We start from the raw sequence: 14,290 nt of genomic DNA on the forward strand, positions 1-14,290 counted from the left end.
CAAAAGGGAAGGCTGATGACATCATGATGATGCTGTCAGCCCGCGATCCAGGAATGCAAATTTTTTTAAAGCCCATATGGTTAATAGAGGCACAGAAGATCTGTCTGAGTCCTAAGATGCTTGCACAGATTTCCACTAGCACTCTTACCTGTTCTATGGTCGTCAATTTCGAATATAGGCCGCTTTCCCTACTCAGCGCGAGTTTGATATCACGATGATGGGCGGTGCTACTGCACCACTCGCCTCGCCTCCTTCAGCTCTGGAAGCCAGTTCCCAACTCAGCTATGCATAAAGGGACCGTGGGATCTGCCTCATAGGTCATCAGCATAAAAGGTAAAATTACCTTTTTTTTTAAACTTGAACCGGATTTAATGTGGTGTATCACCTTTAAAAGGCCAAATGTTGGAGCCAGTCAGGACACTCTCAATTGCGCTCCTGTAAAAGATTGTCAAGATGGGGACCAGTAGCTTTGCCTTCCTCAGCCTTCTTAGGAAGGTGCTGCTGCGCCTTCCTGACTAATGAGGAGATGTCGTGAGTCCAGGATAGGTCTTCCCTTATCTGCACACTTTTGTGCTCTCTCCTCTTTCCACCATTGCCACCAGTGTGGCGTCATGTCGTTACTCCCCTCCTCTTGTTTGAGGGGCTTTCCCTCAGCCTCAATCCCTCAATGCCCGGGCAATGGAAAGACTACTAGGCTATGATCCTTCTTCACAGCTCCCTCGCGTTGGCTGCTCCAAGCCTCAGCATGTACACCTGCAGCCTGGAATGCACCAGTTGGCAGCATTCCCTCACCAACATCTCCGTGTGCTGAAAGACCAAAAATATTTGGGCAGACCAAAGGGTGTCTTTCACCAAGCAGTTCTGATTCTGTGTGCGTCCCTGGGAATGGCCCATAGATCGGAGAGTCCTCTGTCACACCGCTGCTAGGGGCAAACAGTGACAAGGGACTCTTGCATCCTTCTCCACATTTTGCAAAGAGATGGGCAACTGTCTCCACTCCACTGCTGTCATCTCGGTGACAAAGTGCATGGTGGGTGGTGTTCCTACTGTATAGGATCAATTAAGTTCAGTCATAGTTCAGTGCTCTCTTTAGTCCACAAAATCCTGGACTAGTGTCTGTTGGGTGACTTTGGGGACAAATATTTCAGGGCTCCATCCTTACCAGTTGGATCCCAACACCAGAAATATTATGGAGGAAAACCTGCACAATTTGGCTAATTTCACATTTAAATACAGCCATTTTGACTAACAAACGAATCTAAGCAGATTTTAGTGAAACACAAAGTTTTCAGATGCTGTGATTGTAGTAAAAACAATTGCTGGAGGAACTCAGCTAGTCTCACAGCGTCCAAAGGAATTGAAGATTTCTAACCAACCTTAGGCCGAAATTGAAGCCCTGAAGAAGGGCTCGAGCCTGAAACACTGGTTAAATATCTTTACCTCCTAAGGATACTGGTCACCTCATTATAGGAAGATATGGAAGCTATGGAGGAGATTTACCAGGATTTTGACTCGATTGGGAAATGTCTTAAGAGGCAAGGTTAGCAGAGATGGGGATTTCACATTGGAGCATAGAAGGGTGAGAGCAGATTTGATAGAGGTCTACAAGATTATGAGAGGCATAGATGGGTTAGACAGCCAACACCCGTTTCCCAGGGCAGGATCAGCAAACACCAGAGGACATCTGTACAAAATGAAGGGAGGGAAGTTTAGGGGAGACATCAGAGATAAGTTTTTATTACACAGAGTTGTGGGTGCCTTGGATGGTGTTGGAGGCTGAAACATTGGGGAGACTCTTAGACAGACACATGGATGAAAGGAAAATAGAGGGTTACGGGATAGGGAGGGCTTTGTACTTTTTTTTAGGAAGGAATATATGGGTCGGCACAACATCAAGGGCTGAAGGGCCTGTACTGTGATGTATTGTTTTCTGTTTTTCTATGAGGCCGGGAGACCTGCTCACTTCTTCCAGCAATCCTGTGCTTTGAAGCAGATACTAGTGCTTTCTATGAGGTTTAGTACTAATTAGTCAAGTCATTAGCACATGGGGTGGGGGGGTGCAGAAAAACCAGAAATTCAAGATTAGAGCTGCAGACACGGGCACTGGAAACACTCCCATATCCTGTTACAAAGAAAAAAAATAGGCTGAACATGTGGATCACATGTAATTACTAATTTGCATGCAAGAAAGGCCAGATCAAAATCCATCTTCACTCTGCTCTACAGCCAGAGCCCTCCCTGAGAGCCAATCCACCATTCAAGAAAAAAAATCAGCCGACTTGTAGAATTTGTAGGCCCACTTTTCATGCTGAGAGATGAAGCCACAAAGCCACAGAGTAGTAATGGAGATGGACTTGATGGCTTTGTGATCACAGAGCAGCCACACACGCTATCTGATCTGCCCGCTTTCTGATCACAAGATTTTTAAATGCTATAATTTCATCCCAGAGAACTCTCAATTTTGTGGCACAGTTGAGCAATCTTTATCTGAAATTCCTGGGACCAGAAGTGTTTCAGATTTTAGATTTTTCGTTTGATTTTGGAATACTTAGGGAGTTGAGGGACCGACCGGGAAGTGGGTCCTCTAGGAATGAGGAGGTAGTCTGCTGGATGGCTTTTTTCAATGCTTCCCCCAGAGTCGACTGCCTCATTAACAATGATTTTTGTCTCTGATTTTAGTAAGTACTTTTATTGTTGTTGCGAAAGAAAACGCAACCCACAGTACTCCCAAATACAAGAGCAATAAAAACAAAAGAACAAAACAGTAGCGTTAAAACAATAATAATACACTAATTGGCAGAGTTTAATTCTCGGATGGCTCTAGGATAGAAACTGTTATATTTTATATTATATATAAATATGTCTTTAAAAGAGATAGATTGTGGGGTTTGGTGTAAGTCACTTCACAAGCAGACATTAATATTTCACAAAAGATATCTCATTTAAAATGCTTTGCTGAAAGAGAAACTTAATGTCCACAGTGACTTTACAGAAACTTTGAAGAAGGCCAATGGAGACTTCGCAAGTGGATATTAATTGAACTGATGTTGTGGAGTAAATGGACTATTGACTTTGAAGCAACAGATAGCAGAAACTGATTCCGGTGCCAGCAATCTGTCTGGTTGCAGTTTGCTGTTATAAGAAGATCATGTGGTTTTGCAAACAGATGGGAAAAAATGTGATTCTTTGGAGAGAGAACTAAGTACTACAGTTCGGCAGTAGCTTTTGGGAGGCTGCAACATGGCAAGCTTGTTGAAAACCCCATTTTGAAGACAGGTTGTGAGTTCTGAGTTCAACCTGTTGGAAATGGCTGGCTAGAGTGTTTCTCCTGAAATAAGGGAAACAAGAGGAACCCTGTGGTGACCTGGAAGAAGAGGTTATCATTTGGAAAACCAATGATAGGGCAAGTTTCTTCGGCAAAACACTGAAGTGGCTGATCGGAGGGAATCAGTTTGTCTCTGTCCAACGAGCAACAAATCTCTCTCTGAAACCAATGAGAACCTTCCTGGGTGCTAACCATTTACCTTTAAGCACCAGAGCCTGGTGAAAATTCATAAATGTTAAATTCTGTGCCCAGTATAAGAATTGCCTGATACTAGTGAACTTGGAGAGGTGAGATTGGACTATGAAACAAAGAACTTGACTGAACATATGCACGTTATATACACATGTGCTTAGAATTAGAAGGGAGTTAAGTTAAAGTTTGATCCTATTTTTAATTTAAAGAAAATTAAAAGCAACCTTTTTTTAAGTAACCATTTGCCTTGGTGAATTTCTATTGCTGTTTGGTTTTGGGATCCTCTGGACTCATAACAAAGTTCTTGAATCCGTTTGTCCATGATTTAATGGACCTATATCATCTACAGAAGGACAAAAAAATGATGGCCCGGGTGAGAAGAGTCCTTCCCGATATAGCGAGATTGATATACATCCTCCAAAGAGGACAAGGAGCACCCAATAATCTTCTGGGCCATATTGATAGTCCTCTGAAGATCCCTCTTATCTGCTGCTATTCAACTGGCACAGCCACACAGGAATGCAGTAAGTCAGCATGCTTTCAATAGAGCAGCGATAGAAGGACATCAATAACTTCTCCTGTAGATTGGTTTTCCTAACCATTCTCAGGAAATGGAGACATTGATGTACCTTCTTGACTATAGAGGTGGTATTAATGGTCCAAGAAAGATCCTCAGCCAAATAAACTGAGATGATTTCTTGTTCTGTCATGAATGCATGCTGCTCTAGTCCTTCAATAACCCCATCACATATTTTCACCATGTCATCTAAAGGGACTTTTTCTGCAGTGTTAAAAAGTCATCTTCATCATCTCTTATTATCACGATCACCTTAATTTAGAATCAGAATTTATTGTCATGAACAAGTCATGAAATTTGGTGTTTTGTAGCAGCATCAAAGGGCAAACATTCATCTTACGACATGACTATATATAAAAAAACAATAACAGTGCGTGAAAAGTCAGGCAGTGTCTTTGGTTCATTGATTATTTAGGAATCTGGTGGAGGAGGGGAAGAAGCTGTCCTTGTGCCGCTGAGTGCTCGTCTTTAGGCTCCTGTACCTTTTCCCCAAGGGTAGCAGAGGGAAGAAGGCATGGCCTGGGTGGGTGGGGGTCTTTGAGGATAGAGGCTGCCTCTTGTAGATGACCTCGATGGAGTGAAGTCTGGTACCTGTGATGTCGCAGGCTGAGTTAATAACCCTTTGGAGTTTATTCTTGGCCTGAGAGTTGGTGCCTCCATACTAGGCAGTGATGCAACCTGCCAGAATGCTCTCCACGGTTCACCTATAGAAGTTATTGAGAGTCTTCAGTGATATACCAAATCTCCTTAGACACTTCACAAGGTATAGCCCCTGGTGAGCCTTCTTTGTGATTGCATCAATGTGGAGGCTCCAGGACAGATTCTTGGAGATGTTGACACCCAGGAATTCGAAGTTTTTGATCCTCTCAAAACTGAGCTCTCGATGAGGACTGGGTCATGTTCCTGTGACTTTCTCCTAAGTCCACAATCATCTCCTTAGTTTTGCTGATGTTGAGCGCAAGGTTGTTTTCATTACACCATTCAATGAGCTGATCTATCTCCCTCCTGTACAATTCCTTTTTCAATGGTCATTCAGAACCATTTCGGCAATTTCACAATCGGTCAGTGAATGAACAACATAGAACTTCAACAGTTTATCCTTAAGGTCATGGGTCCTCTACCGGCATCACCTACGGCTCCTAGAACGCTTCCACCAGCGTTGTCTCCGCTCCATCCTCAACATTCATTGGAGCAACTTCATCACCAACATCGAAGTACTCGAGATGGCAGAGGCCGACAGCATCGAATCCACGCTGCTGAAGATCCAACTGCGCTGGGTAGGCCACGTCTCCAGAATGGAGGACTATCGCCTTCCCAAGATCGTGTTATATGGCGAGCTCTTCACTGGCCACCGAGACAGAGGTGCACCAAAGAAGAGGTACAAGGACTGCCTAAAGAAAGCTCTTGGTGCCTGCCACATTGACCACTGCCAGTGGGCTGATATCGCCTCAAACCGTGCATCTTGGCGCCTCACAGTTTGGCGGGCAGCAACCTCCTTGGAAGAAGACCGCGGAGCCCACCTCACTGACAAAAGACAAAGGAGGAAAAACCCAACACCCAAACCCAACCAACCAATTTTCCCTTGCAACCGCTGCAACTGTGTCTGCCTGTCCCGCATCGGACTTGTCAGCCACAAACGAGCCTGCAGCTGATGTGGACATTACCCCTCCATAAATCTTTGTCCGCGAAGCCAAGCCAAAGAAAGAAGATGGTGGTCATTCCAACACCATACTCTTCTGTAACACTTTACACCTACACCGCTGTCGAGTTTCTCCAACAGCTTGACTTTCTGTATAATAGATAATATAAATGGTTCCAATTTTTCTTATCACTGTTACCCATAGGGATATCTGCAGGTCTTTTTGACCATTTTCAACAATATTTTTATGCCACAGAGTAGAGAATAAACAAAAAGCACAGTGAGTAATGCACATAGGACTGGCGGCGACGATGGTTAGTTACAAACTGGCACCAATAGACTGTCAGAGACCCACATGGGCAAGTGAGGTCAGGCGTGAAATTTTCCACTTATGGGGTCCAAAAAGTTTCAGATTTTGAAATAGAGATGCTTGACCTGTATTGGATCATAAAGCAACCATTTGTTTCTGAGGTTATGTGGCCAATTAAAAAAAAACAGGCTCTGCAGATATGGGGAAAGGTACTAAATCCTTACAAACAGCACTAGATCTGAACCACGGTTACTGCCGATGTATCAGCATTGCGCTAACCATGCTGCCCATTTCAGGATTATTCATTCATTTTCCATACAAATTGCTGGAAGATGCAGCTGCCAAATTGTGTGCTTTTATTGAATTACACGTTTGCTAGAGGTATACAGAATTATGAGGGGGATAGATAGAGTAAATGCAAGCAAGCTTTTTCCACTGAGGATATGTGGGATTCAAACTGCAGGACATGTGTTAAGGGTGAAAGGGGAAAAGTTGAAGGGAACTTCTTCACTCAGAGAGTGGTGGGAGTGTGGAACGAGCTGAAGTCAGGAATGTGGGCTCAGTTTTAAGAAGAATTTGGGCAGGTACTTTCTTGAGAGGAGGATGGAGGGCCATGGTCAGGGTTCAGGTCAGGGGGAACTAGGCAGAATAATAGCCTGGCACAGACTAGAAAGGCCAAAGGGCCTGATTTCTGTGCTGTAATGCTCTGCTTGAGACTGGCTGAAGGGGCACCAGGTATCGGAACCAGGATGGCAGGGCGCTGAAGGATTTCATAATCGTTTTGGTTCTGGAGCTTGGGCTGTTGATGGTTTGGACTGGACCCCCTGTGGCTGGGGGGGGGGGGCGAATCCACAGACACTCAGTGACTCTGGGGGGGACTCTCTTTTGCTCGTCTTTCTCACACTGTAGAAGGCACCTCAGGCAATTTCTGCCGATGGCGAATGCAGACGAAAACAAATTTCATGTAATATTGCACTGTTTTTGTTGCAAGACTATCAATTGAATCTTGGAAGAAAAGGAATTTTGAGAAATGGTCTTTAAACTCGTATTCTTCAATTGGACAATGATTTGTTGAACTATTTCATCACAAGGTTCTGCAGCTAATCTGCTGAATTGAACCGTGGAATTGAAGGTATGCCGCACTGTTGAACACAAGACCATTCAGTTCAACTGTTGAAATGAAGACCTTCCAGCCATCTCCTCGGTGGTGACCACTGAATGGAGGGCAGGCCATTTAAACCGACGAACTAGGCATCATTTTAACATCATGTTATCATATATATTGGTTATTTGTGGATGGTACTTTGATTTTCACACACCCAGACCGTGCAGCACGGCAGCAGAGAACTTGGCAACTGAAAGGAACCCATAGCATGGTGGCCACAGCGAGGGGCTCAGTGGCTGAATGACCCACACAGGTAGCAGGCGGTTGAGAGACTTACGGGGCCGCAATTTGTGAAGGTGGTGAGAGCAAGAAGGGCACCTGAAGGGCCTTGAACGTTGAAGGCTTCCTGATCATGTCGGAGCTGCAGAATTGGAATTTGGGATCAAACAGGGGTCTGTGCAGCTAGAGAAGCAGTGGGAGCGCTGGAGGCGAATCAATGGACACTCAGTGTCTCTGAAGGAACTCCCTTTTGCTATTCTCTTGTATTGTGAGGGCCACAGGGCAAGCAGAAGGAAATTTCATGTAATCTTGAATCAGTTAGGGCTTGACATTGAACTCTGGTGCAGTCTGTGGATTTTGCACTTTTTCCCTATGACTGGCTTGGCAGATTGATGGGAGAGTTGGAAGGGATTTTTTTTTCCTCTCTGTATTGCACAGTCAGTTTGTTTACATTTCTTTATTTGTTTACATGTGTACGTTGGGCAGTTGGGGAGTTACCCTGCCAATAACTGGTAACTCTGGTTCGTCCACTGGAAAAAGAATCTCAGGGTTGTATGTGATGTCATTTATGTACTCTGACAAGGAATCTATAATCTGAACTTGCTGGCAATGGTCATAGAGTCAAGAGCCAAGCCTATCAATGCCAACCCATTTTTACTAATTGATTTGAATGTTAATCTGTTATCCCATCTGCCCTTAACGGTCCCACATACATCAAGTCACCTGATTGCACAAGTTCAACCTGACAAAACAGCGTTCTCCAGTCCAAGACATGCAGACACACAACCAGACATAACACACACAAACAATACATATGCTGGACAAATGTTCACATATACAAATATAAGTCTCAAATGGTGACTGTGAGCGGTTCCTTTGGTCGTTCAGTGTTTTCACTGCGCGTGGGAAGAAGCTGTTCCTCGGCCTGGTGGTGCTGGCTCTGATCCTGTGTGCAGGTTGGAAGGGGTCCTCAATGATTTTGTGCACTCTCTTCAGGCAACGATCCCGATAGATCACATTGATTTGGGGGGGGGGGGGGGGGGGGATGAGAGACTCCAGTGATTCTCTGCTATTTTATGGTCCTGTGGATTAACCTCCAATCCATTTCTCTGCAGCATCTGTACCACACTGATGCTGCCGGTCAGGATGCTCTTGATAGAGCTCCTGTAGAAGGTTGAAATAACGGTGGCTGGCAGCCTCGCCCAACTCAGTCTTCTCAGGTAGTGCAGTCACTGTTGTACCTTCCTGACAAGTGACGTTGTGTAACCTTGATCGGTCATTAATAAAGAGAACTCCAAGGAACCTAGTGCTCTCCACAACAGAGTGGTTGATGTGTAGCGGAGAGTGATCATTCCTGGTCCTCCTCAAATCCACCTCTGCGTCGATGGTGGTAGGGGCCGTAGATTTGGGAAGTGCAGTAAGAGTAGCCCAGGTGAGCAAACCACAATGAATTTTGTGCATGGTGTGCTCCTGGTGTGGGTGGTGGAGGCAATGTATGATGAAGGGAGAGCTGTTTTGTCCTGGATCTATGGATGGGTTCCAGAAATGGTCCAACAAACACAAGACATTGTCAAATGATTGACTGATTCGGGAGCAACGTGCAAAGTCTGAAAGGTTGAAACAATTGGAAAATTCCTGCTAAACACCTACCTTGTCTGACTTCACAAAATAAATGTTTACTTTGTGCTGTTCTAACAGGTGGAAAATATTGATTAAAGCAATAGATTCTCAGTGGAGATGGCCCTGGACAGTTCAATACTCTACAGATTAACTTTCTGATTTTAGGTAACAGCGGGCACATGAGTCTATGATTTTATTTTCCACGAACAATGAATTAATCTACATACATTATCCTTGTTTAAAGATCATTTTTAGTGAGAAATCTTTAAAAGATGGTGCATCTTGTACATCAGGTTCCTCAGCACACATTCAGTTGCCTCGATAGAAGTGAGTGAACACTTTCCCTGAGAATCACAACTCACCACTGTTAGGATGTATCCCTCCCTTCACCTCCACCACCCTCCCCCCTCCAATTGAAGTGTTTTTCCGGGATGATTGTTATAAAGAGGACTTGTTAAATCGGGGAGGACACCTACTACCCGCACTCAGCATCTCCCAGCTACACCCGTCGGGGGAAGAGATCCAGTAGAATCAGAGGTAGCACCACCAGGCTGAGGATCAGCTTCTTCCCACGGGCAGTGAGTACGCTGAACGAGTAATTAATTGCTCATACAACCCTCCATCTCTACTATTTACTAATAATTTATAATTTAAGTACATGTATGCATTTTTTTTTAAACATCATTCATCCAGTTTCCTCCCACCCTTCAAAATGTACGGTAGGGTTGTAGGTCAATTGTGTGGGGGTATTTTGGCAGCATGGGCTCTTGGGGCTGTTAGCACGCTGTGTGTCTAAATTTTTTTTTAAAAGTTCAATGCAAGGTTTCCGTGGTTGCTGATATATTTGGAAAGCTCCGAAGAATTTTTCTTCACTACAATGATAAACAAAAGCATCCAGAGTTGATTCAGTGCCCAGATGTCCTGATACATATCTGCAGTGAAAGAATGCCAGATCTGCCAAATGTTTGGTAAGGCGGAGCCAACTGGGTGTTGGAAAAGATGAGCAGCTCCAGTGCAGTCTCTCGGAGAAATCCTTCCGCCCTCCCCACCTTCCCCCCCCAAAAAAAACCCACCCATTTTGTTGCTATTTCCTTTCTTCTTCTAAAAGTGTTGTTCTAGGATTGAAAATAAACTTGTGTGAAAGAACAGTCCGTGAACAAGGCAGATCTGGAGCCATGGGAATCTCCATGGGAGATGCTGTGGGGGGTGGGGGGGGTGGGGGGCGGTTAGGGTTGAAGCAGATTAGAATTGGCCTCGCCCTTCTCATGGTGAAGGTGGGGAGATATGAAACCCCAGAGGACATTTTGTGTGTCAAGTGACAAACAGTCCTCACCTTCTTTATATTAAGGCTTGAGTGATTTTAGCCAGAAACAATAGACATCTCAAATTGAACTTAAAAAACATTTAGTAAGTTTCTCTAAGAATCTGAAAGCCAATCTCTCGTGAGTGCTCTTTCTGTTGTGCGCTCTCTCTCACATGCTGTTTCTCGTGTGTTCTCTCCTGCACTCTCTTGTGGCCCCGTGTGCGCGCTTTCTCTCTCTCTCTCTCTCTCTCTCTCTCTCTCTCTCTCTTCCCCCCCCCCCCCTCCTTTCACTGTCTCTCTGCCCCCCTCTCTCGCATTCCCCCTCCCAGGTTAGAGACTTTTCCCACCAACCCTCCTCCAGGGTATGCATGGCAACATCTCATTTTAATGTTGATTTCACATTACACAGATCAAAGATCAGAATTCATGAATAATCCAACCCTTTGTTTTGTAGCTTTGAGGACTGTACTGGGGCCTGGTAGGTCCCTTTTCCCTCTACTCCTGCCCACCAACTTCTGATTTGATTCTTTTTCCCATTCAGCTTCTACCAAGGGGTAGTTTACAGTAGTTAATTTATCAGTTTGAGAACCATTAAGGTATTTTCGTAATTAACTGCTAAGCTATCAAATATCATTATATTGGCTAATGCATAGATTTATATTTTGGCTCCTAGTTGCTCGTGGTGTTCTACAGGGGTCAGTGATAGGACCGCTTCTTTTCAATGCTGTATATGAATGATTTGGATTGTGGAATGAATGACTGTGGAGGAACAGGGGGAGTTGAAGAAACAGGGAGGTTGCAGAAGGAGAAAGGGCAGAGAAACTGGCGAATGAAACTCACTGTTGGAAAATGTACAATCATGCACTCTGGTAGAAAAAAATAAAGGGGCAGGCTATTTTTTAAATGGGGAGGAATATTGAAAATACCCAGATGCAAAGCGTCTTGGGGGTCCTCTTGTAGGACAGCTGGAAGGTAAACTTGCAGGTTTAGTCAGTGGTGAAGAAGGCAAATGCAATGCTGGCGTTTGTTTCAAGAGGAATAGAATATAAGAGCAGCGATGTGACATTGAGGGTTTATAAGATCTCACTTGGAGTACTGTGAGCAATTTTGAGCTCCTCATTTAAGAAAGGATGTGCTGACATTGGAGGGGATTCAGAGGAGATTCACAAGAATGATTCTGGGAATGAAAGAATTATATGAGGAGCATTTGAAAGCTCTTGGCCTGTACTCATTGCAATTTAGGAGAATGGGGGGGGGGAATCTCATTGAAACATGTTGAAAGGCACAGAGAAAGTAGATGTAGAAAGGTTGCTTCCCACAGTGGGAGAGTATAGGACAAGAGGGCACAACTTCAGGAGTGAAGGGCATCCACTTAGAACAAAGATGCGGAGGAATTTCTTCTTGGAGAGGATGGTGAATCTGTGGAATTTGTTGCCATAGACAGTTGTGGAGGCTAGGTGTGGGGAGAAGGCTGGGCAGTGGGGCTGAGTGGGAAAATTGGTCAATTAAACACTGCGTGGTTGGCATAACGGTTAGCGCAACACCTGTACGGCGCCAGCAATCGGGGATGGGTTTTTCTTATCCTGTGCTGTCTGTAAGGAGTTCGTACGTTCTCCCCCTGGGGCTCCGGTTTCCTCCCACTGTTCAAAATGTACCGGGGGGCGTGGGGGGATGTAGCTTAATTGGGGTCTAAATTGGGCGGCATTGACTTGTGGGCCAGAATGGCTTGTTCCCATCATGTATGTCTAAATTTAAACGTCGGGGCAGACTAGATGGGCTGAATAGCCTATTTCCGCTCCTATGTCCTCTGGTCTGATCATTTTTAGCTTTCTATGGGTATATTTGCATTGATAACCTCATCACTTTTATTCTGTGAACTCCTAAATATTCAGATTTCTAAATTCTGTCCTGTCTTTCTTCAGTCTGATTTACGAAAAAAACAAATATAATTGAAATTTGCCAAGCCTATTTACGGACTAAGCTGAAATGTCACAGTTCACGTGAATGATCACCAAACACATTTAAAGTATTGAACATACCAAAGTCCAGCTGTGTGGCTCAAATGAATCACTGAATTTCAACCCGAGGTTGAGTTTTGCATTTCTCGTGATGGGATTTGAACTTATGAACTTTGGGTTGTTAATTGAACATTACCCCATTGTTTGGGGTGTTCAATGGATTTGCAAGGCATTTTTTTCTGTCTACAGTCTGGCAGAAGTGTTCTCTACTTAAATAATTGGGTTAATGCCTCATTAAAATGGTGTGCAGAGGATTACGATGTAAACATGCCACTTGTGTACTTTTGGCAGCAAAAATAGCGGCTAGATTTTGTGAGTTGTTTGAGGATATTTATTAAGTCACCAAAGACTCTCAAAAACTTCTACAGATGTTCCGCGGAAAGCATTCTGGCCGGTTGCATCACTGCCTGGTACGGAGGTGCCAACGCTCAGGACAAGAATAAACTCCAGAGGATTTTTACTTCAGCCTGTGACATCACAGGCACCAGGCTCCGCTCCGTCGAGGACATCTATATGAGGCAATGTCCTAAAAAAGCAACCTCTATTCTCAAAGACCCTCACCACCCAGGCCATGCCCTCTTCATTCTGCTACCATCAGGAGAAAGATCCAGGAGCCTAAAGACGAACACTCAGTGGCACAAGGACAGCTTCTTCCCTGCCATCATCAGATTCCTGAATAATCAATGAACCAAAGACACTGCCTTAGATTGACTTATTTTTTATTAATTTTAAATTTAAATTGATTAAATTTGATTTTTAAAAATTTAAACATTTCAGCCCATGAGCTCGTGGCACCCAATTAACCAACACCCTCAGTATATTTTGAAGGGTGGGAGGAAACCAGAGCCCACGGGGAAAATCCACCCAGGGAAAATCCACGCAGACACAGACTGCCTTTTATTTTTCACAACGAATTTTGTGACACGTTCATGACAATAAATTCTGTTTCTGAAAATTGTGATAAACAGAAAGAACTGCAGATACTGGGATCTTGAGCAAACTACAAGAACCTGGAGGGACTCAGTGGGTCAGTCAGCATAGAGAGAAATGAGCAGTGAATGATTTGGGTTGGAACTTTTCATCCTTTATCAACCCTGCAGGATCTCAACCCAAAATAATGACTGCCCATATCAAGTCAAGTTTGTTGTCGTCTGATTGCACAAGTATAACCCGACGAAACGACGTTCTCCAGTCCTCAGTGCAAAACACGCATACGCACAACCAGACATAACACACATACAGACAAACAATACTTAAGCAGGACAAGTATTTCATCTATATAAATAAATCAATAAATATTGTTTTGTCGAAATGAGAGTCTTGGATGGTCAGTGTGAGCAGTTCCTTTGGTTGTTCAGATTCTCACTGCCCGTGGGAAGAAGCTGTTCCTCAGTCTGGTGATGCTGGCTCTGATCCTCCTGGATCTCTCCGGTATTGGTCTGATTCGTGTGGCACTGGATGCACTGAGCAAGTTCACATGCCTCATGAGAACCAGGTTGTTCTAGATCAGTTCTTTGGCAAGGGAAAGCTGAATGAAAGTATCTGTGCTGATGCTCAGGTGGGAGTGTTTGACCTTGGGAATGCTTCTCCTTGAGACAGGAACTGTATCCAAAACAAAGCTGCAACAGCTTGGTTAATTGCAAACAGAGCTGGGTAGCATTTGATTTGTTTTGGGTTTATCTTGCGGTTGCCCAATTGTCATCAATCACTCTTTCAAGCAAGTCTGCAAGTGTGATTCGTTGTATATTAACTGAATGACCGCAAGATTTGGGCCAAAGATGGTGGTGCCTGCTCTGGCAGCGGCCTTGATGGGTTACAAACTCCAGGGAAGCAGAGGACTGACTGATGTAGGACACCAGGAAACCGAGAGAGCACCCCCCGTTTTAGAATGAGAAGCGGAGGGAACGGCCCTACCGCTCTGT

At 44.4% G+C, this 14,290-nt stretch overlaps 1 protein-coding gene across 6 annotated transcripts in view; it reads left to right on the forward strand.

Moving 5' to 3' along the window:
• The window catches only part of LOC138740832 (spectrin beta chain, non-erythrocytic 1-like), a 393,831-nt gene that overhangs the window by 161,899 nt on the left and 217,642 nt on the right, over positions 1-14,290 (forward strand). Inside the window, exon 1 of one of the 6 annotated variants that reach the window (XM_069894021.1) lies at positions 9,607-9,625. The exons of the other annotated variants lie outside the window; for them this stretch is intronic. The gene's annotated coding sequence lies outside the window, so the exon portion shown is untranslated. Of the gene's footprint in view, positions 1-9,606; positions 9,626-14,290 lie in introns of those variants that run through there. 6 annotated transcript variants of the gene reach the window in all.

Source organism: Narcine bancroftii, chromosome 8 (assembly GCF_036971445.1).
Source record: "Narcine bancroftii isolate sNarBan1 chromosome 8, sNarBan1.hap1, whole genome shotgun sequence".
Taxonomy (NCBI): Eukaryota; Metazoa; Chordata; class Chondrichthyes; order Torpediniformes; family Narcinidae; genus Narcine; species Narcine bancroftii.